The sequence below is a fragment of the Saccopteryx leptura genome, chromosome 6 (assembly GCF_036850995.1).
Source record: "Saccopteryx leptura isolate mSacLep1 chromosome 6, mSacLep1_pri_phased_curated, whole genome shotgun sequence".
Classification (NCBI taxonomy): Eukaryota; Metazoa; Chordata; class Mammalia; order Chiroptera; family Emballonuridae; genus Saccopteryx; species Saccopteryx leptura.
Genome location: NC_089508.1, coordinates 127,373,308 through 127,380,085, shown reverse-complemented (window position 1 = coordinate 127,380,085; position 6,778 = coordinate 127,373,308).

Sequence of the window (6,778 nt, the reverse complement as noted above, 5' to 3'; positions counted from 1 at the left end):
AAAATAAAAGGAAGCATAACATTCAGGAAGGCGGAGAAATTGCTGTCATTATCTGTGCAGGATACGATTGCTTTTCCAGAAAACTCAAGGGAACTGATTGAAAAGCTAATTAGAGACTATGGGAGAGGTCAGTGAAAAGGCCAGTATCAACATAAATGTAGTTAGAAAACACAAAATAAAGAAAAGAAGTCCCCAGTGTGGGTTTTCTTCAGTGATACCCCATGTTTTGGGCAAATGAAGTGAGGAAGGCACTCCAAGTTCACCAACAAGCTCCAACCACCAGCCCTGGTGAGGAAGGGTAGGAAGGGGGTTGAAGGGGGGGGGGGGGATGAGACAGGAGGGAGAGGAAGAGCCTGTCTTGGCACACCTTCCAGGGCTGGTGACAGTTACACTGAGTCTGGAGCTGCCGTGTTAGGAGACTCAGCCCTGTGGGCCTGGTTCCCAGGAGCTCTGGCACACAGCAGCCAAGGACAATGAGACCAGGGCAGCTCCCAGTGGTTCAGTGAGCCTGGGCTCCCTGAGAGGAAAAACCCAACCCCTGAGGTCTCCAGGCTGCACTGGCTATGGGGCAGGAGGACTACAGACCCTGCTGGGGAATCTTCATTCACTGCAGGGCACTGATTCCCAGAAAGTGAGGTTCTAGCTAAAGCATGTTGCTGAACCTTTGACAGGCTGATTACAGATTGCTCCTCTGGACTCATTACAACAGACTTCCTAAGAGAACCTGTCCCTGGCAGAGGCATACTCAGCCAACCTCCAAGCTCCACTCTGATGCCAGGGGCTCACTCCCCAGCTTTCTGCCTCCAGACTCCTGGCAACTGGGTCCTGTCTAGCTGGTGTGGCCTTATTCCCCTGGAGGGGCCCAGCAGGGTGGCAGGTGCAGTACTGGCTGAGTCACTCCAGGGACCTGTTCTTGGAAGACAGAGCTTGTGGATTTCACTCCCATTGTCCGTGATGTGAATGAACATGGCCTGCTGTGTATGCCTGGGTCCTCTTGGATGCTGGGTCTTCCTGTCACTCACCTTCAGAGAAACCCCACCGCAGAAGGCACGGTGTGACAGCTCACCAACATTTCAGAATAGGAAACTCTCTTGTCCCCCCACCTGCTTTCTCCTTCGCCCTCATTCGCAGGCTCTATCTGCATATAAGAAAAACACTGCCCCCACCCCAGCACTTCTGCTCCTTCCCCATGACAGGACAGTTACCACCCAGGTACAATGTTGCCATTTAGAGAGAGTTTTGGTGCAAAAGCAGTGCAGTTTCTGTGGTGGGGCTTTAGGCACTAAGACAGTGTACAGGAACATTTAAGTCACTGAGTTATGTGAGGATTAACTTATTGTGTGCCTGAAAGCAGGAAATTAATGAGGGGCAAAGTAGTGGGAAGGAAGGGAAGGGCAGAACGGAGGACACAAACTACACCTAAGCACCTGCTAGGATGCCTTAACTATGATGTCCCGTGAAGTCCACAACCAGGGGACCCAGGCATTATTTACACCTAGCTTCAAACCCCGGTCACTTAGATCCCACAGCTTGTGTTCTTCAGTGCTGGCCTCTGGCTGCTCCTCAGAAAGCCAAGCTTCAGATGACAAGCCCCTCCCCTACACACACACACACACACACACACACACACACACACACACACACCATTCCTCATCAGAAGCTAATCCCCTTGTGAACCCACCAACCTTGGTCTTCTTATCGGCTCGGAGCCTAGAATTAGCCCATAGATGCTTTCTACTCTTGGGATCAGTGCCCTCCTATAGCGCTCAGTGACCATCCACGTCTCCCAGTCCAGGGAGCGTTTCAGGCAGGACTGGGGTTGGAGGGAGGTGCACAGGAAGGAGAGGACAGCTTAGATTGCTTTTGTGGGTTCTGTCTTTGGGCCCCAGCCCCCACCCTTACTTCTTCTGCAAGTTTATCAGTTATTAGAGCCCCGTCCCCAAGCCCAGAGTTGGGGAGAAGACTTGAGGAGGGGTTGCTTGGCTTAATTCACCAAATCCTCCTTGGCTCCTTGGTTTTGTCACCATGGAAACCTTGTGAGGTCACCGGTATCACTAAAATGGGAGAAAAAAAATTTGTGTTTCTCTGTCTCCCAAAGTGAGTGACCACTGGGCCACAGTGGGATCTTTGTACAGGTGAGGAAGGCAGGGGCAGTCCAAAGGGAGAGACCTAGCCCCACCCTCAGGGGTGGGTTAACCCCTATGCCTAGGCTGCTGGCTGCTCAGACACCAGTTGTCTGCCTCCCTGAAGTGTTTTGGGCATCCTTGCCCAGGAAGAGAGAAGGCTGGAGCTCTGTGTGCATGTGAGCAGGCTTTGTGCTGCACCAGAGGAGTGGGACGATGCCTTCCAGGTGGTGGCTCTGAGTTAACTCTTGCACGGCAGACTTGGTGAGCTCCGGTGGGGGGAGGACAGGGACCAAAGTTCTGGACCACTATTCTAGATCCTTCTCCCTCTCAACCAAAGGTGAGAGCAGGGATTGCCAGAGGGGGTCAGGGATGTCCCCACATGGGGTGCAAAGGTTGGGTCATGTGCCACCCTTCACACCCTTTCCCTCCATGCTGCCCGCTTGAACACACAGAGAGCCCCTAAGCCACCGGCCGCTCCCCTTGGAGGCCAGCAGAGGGGCTGCCAGCTCAGCTCCTCATACCACCTCCTCTGTCCTGTAGACAGCTCAGCTGCACCCTATTTTCCTCCTAGGATCCAAAAAGTCTCCCTGTGCTACCCGCCCGGAGTCCTAATTCTTCTTGCCCCTTTCAAGACCCTTCCCAGTGCCCACCACTACTAAATTTTTCTCCAACCATCTTCTCTGGCAAGGGTGTCTCCGTGTTGTTCTGGAGTCCTGCTGCTTCCTCTTTCTGCCTTGCTCTCCACACCTAAGACCACCTGCCCCTTCTGGTATCTATTTGATCCTACATGATTTCTTCATCATCACCTACACCACTTCACCTCCATATTTCCATACTTCACATTCCCAGCACTACCACCAGGAATGTCTACAATGCTCCATCACACCCGACACTGTTCTCACCACCTCTGAGATGTCACCACAGCCCCTTCTATCCCTCATGCTGCCTCTTGCCACCATCAACACGCCTCCCAACTACTGCCAGGGCCCCATGGTCTGTGCTTCACCACCACCTCCACCATCCACACCCATTCCCCATCATCACTGCTGCTATCATAACCATTCTCAGCATTATGATAAATCATCACCATCAACAACAGCATCCCCATGACCACCACCATAACTGCCATTCTCCTGTCAATACCACCACCATTATGCCCATCACCAACACTGTACTCACCATCGCTGCTGTTACCTGCCCCCAGCACTGTCCTAACCACATGACCGCTCATCACTACTGTCACTACCATGTACTTATCACCATCATGGAAGGGAAATGATGTCTTCCTTCCTTAAATCAACCAGTTTCAAAATCTTGCAGTGAAGGTCATGGAAGAACCCACATGGAGGGCTTTAAATCACAAGACCTCCAGTCTTGCTCCCCAGGATTCCTCCTCCTTTGAAGAGTCTCTTACCAGTTGCTACTGTTGCCACCAAAGTGACCATGGGGACTCTTCCTTGATCACGTCAAGGCATAGCTGAGACAAAGCTACAACGTGTAGAGTAAGTGGGACAGGGACATAAGCTGCTGATTAAGGCATATATTGGTACAAACTTTCTGAAGGCTAGTTTAACAATGTGACAAAGCCTTTGGAAAGTGCATTCCTGGAAATTTCACTTCTAGGAAACTATCCTAAGGAGATAATTAGATAAATGTGAAAGGATGATGTGTGAGTGTTATAATAGCAATAATTGAAAACAGCCTAAATGCATAGAAAAAAAAAAAAGAGAGAGATGGTTTAAAGAAACTGTGTGAACTAATTTGCAGCCATTAATACAGAAAATATAGGTTTATCTATCAACATAAAAATATGCTGACTTTATATTGTTAATGAATAAAATGCAGGGTTCATATCAGCATTTGTAGAATAACCTCCTCCTCTTCCTATATCAAAAAAATATAAATGTGTTTATGAAACAAGGTGAAATCATTTTATCTTAACAGCTGGCACTCAAATCCTTCTTAGAGAAGAAATTGTCTTTGTTTTGGAAACAAAAACTTTCATCAACTGTTTAGACAAATGATGGTTGCAAACCACTCAGCATGAGACAAAGAGGGGAATTAATTTTGCTCCTGAGGAAGACGGCAGAGAAAATGGTGATCAGAGAAGTAAGAGGGGCAAAGAAGTCAGCATGGAAGGGAGAGGCAGAGGTGGGGGCATGTCAGGAAACCCCTGCTGGTGGGGGATGGGTGAAAGGTTTTTAACAGCTAGGATGCTGCCCTTTGCTGTGTGACTGCAGTTTGGGCCACTACTTCTTCTGCCCACACTAAATATTGAGTCCAGTGTTCCATTCATTCAAATGAAATTAGAGAAGGGAATTGGAGTTTCAGGTCTGACATACCTCAAAGTGGTTATTTCTGGTAGAGTAAATTATGAATGGTACATGTAATTTTTAGTTTTGTTTATTTGCATTTTCTAAAATGAACATCAAAGAGAAACTGTACGTTTCAGAGGCCACATTGGGAATACATGGAATCAGATGGAACCAGATAATCTGGGTATAAAAGTATGGCCTATGCCCTCCCATCACAGACCTATCTGCACATTGTGGACATGGTCTTAATGCCCCCCCCAACCAGAAACGTCCATCTGGATGTGTCAGCACTCTGAAGCCTGGTCTCACAAGAGCAAAGTTTTGGAGAGACACAGGGAATTCCCACTCTAGTGCTTAAACTTAGACTCATCTTCTCATACTGGTCTCTGCTCAAAGGACCCACACCTTTCTGAAGTTTGGGTAACAAAAGGAATGTTCCTCTCTACAGGGGATGTCCTGCCACTCACAAGGACATGGCATGTGGGCTTTCACAGATGCTTTCTTAGATAACACACAGCAATTCTAATAGTCATACAAAGACACACATACGCGATAGCAGGGTGGTCCTCTGTTTCAGTACAACACCATCACTTCTATCATCATCACCGCCACCATCACCATTACCAACTCACCACTACCACCATCACCACCAGCATCACCTCCACCACCATCACCACCATCACCATCACCTGCACCACCACCACCACCATCTCTACTACCATCACCACCACCACCATCATCTCTACTACCATCACTACCACCACCACCACCACCATCATCACCATCACCATCACCACCATTACCAGCACCACTACCATCAGCTCCACCACCATCACCTCCACCATGACCACCACCATCACCACCACCACCATCAATCACCACCTAACAACCAACACCACCACTATCACCTCCATCACCACCATCACCTCTACCACCACCGCCGCCACCACCATCACCAACACCACCATCACCAACACCACCACCATCATCACCTCCACCACCACTATCATCCTCACCTCCACCACCATCACCTCCACCACCACTATTATCATCACTTCCACCACCATCACCTTCTCTGCCACTATCATCCTCACCTTCACCACCATCACCGTTATAACTTCCAGCCTCCTTTTTATCCAAGCATGACATCCACCCAGATCTACCATTTTCAGGGTTAGCTTGAGGTGGATCTGAAAAGACACAAAGAAGAGGAGATTGGCAGGGGAAGGGCTGTTCTGTCCCTGTCTCCTGACATGCCCCTGGTCCACACAAAACTCTGTGCAGTTCAATCACTTGGTATTTGTCGGGAGCCGATTCACTAATGCTGGCTAACTAGGTCACAGCAGAAGAAGATCCACAACTGCTGGCTGACAAAGTCACAGCAAAAGAAGATAGAGTCACCGCAGTAAGACCAACAGCTACGGGTTGACAAAGTCACCGCAAGGAAAGGCACAATGACACTTCCCCCTTTAATCTTTTGAATTAATCTGGCCTTATATCCCCCCTTTTTCTGGGTATGTGCTATTATTTGTGGCACAGGGATAATAGTACCGTACTTTCCCTGTAGATTTGTAGTAATTTCTTTGGAAATGAGACAGAAGGTGTAAGTTCCACAGAAAAGCCTGTAAGCCCCTTGATCTGGGCTCATAAACATAAGAGGCTGGCTATGATATCCCTCGTAAAGGGTTAAGTTTGTAGGAGAATTTCTTATTAATCATGTTAGAAAGAATATAGTTAGAACTTAGCTAGTATATGAATATAGTAAATAAATAAAGTTTAACTAGACATTAGAATCTTAGGTAAAGTGTAGTGGAGTGGCCTGTTGCATGGCCTTGGATAGGAGTGCAGCTGGCTAGTAAAAAATGTTTTGTTAAAAGACTTGTTTTATCACTAAAGGCAGTTACTGGGCTTTCTCAGTGAGACATTCTCATGAGATTTATATACTTTCCCAAGGTTTTTCGTTCAGATAATAAAGAGGAATATAGAAGAATCCATAGAAGCAATAGCAATTAATGCCTTCTGATATTGTGTTGCTACTAAGCTATCTTGCAGGTGCACTCTATATATCTTTAAGCAAAAGTTACTCTTGATGTTATGACAATTTCTTAATAAGCAAGCTTTTTGAAGTCTTGTGAGAAAAATTAGGACACTACATGAACTCAAGGCCATTTGCCTGAGCAAGCGGTGGGCCTTTGCTAGTCCTTAATGATTTCGTCTGCTAATCTCTCTCTGCGCCCTTAACTCACAACAACAGTAGAGTTATTAATTAGTACTAATCTTTTAGAAGTTTGTACCAATATTGTTATTGCTATTGTATAACTGTACTTTGAATAACTT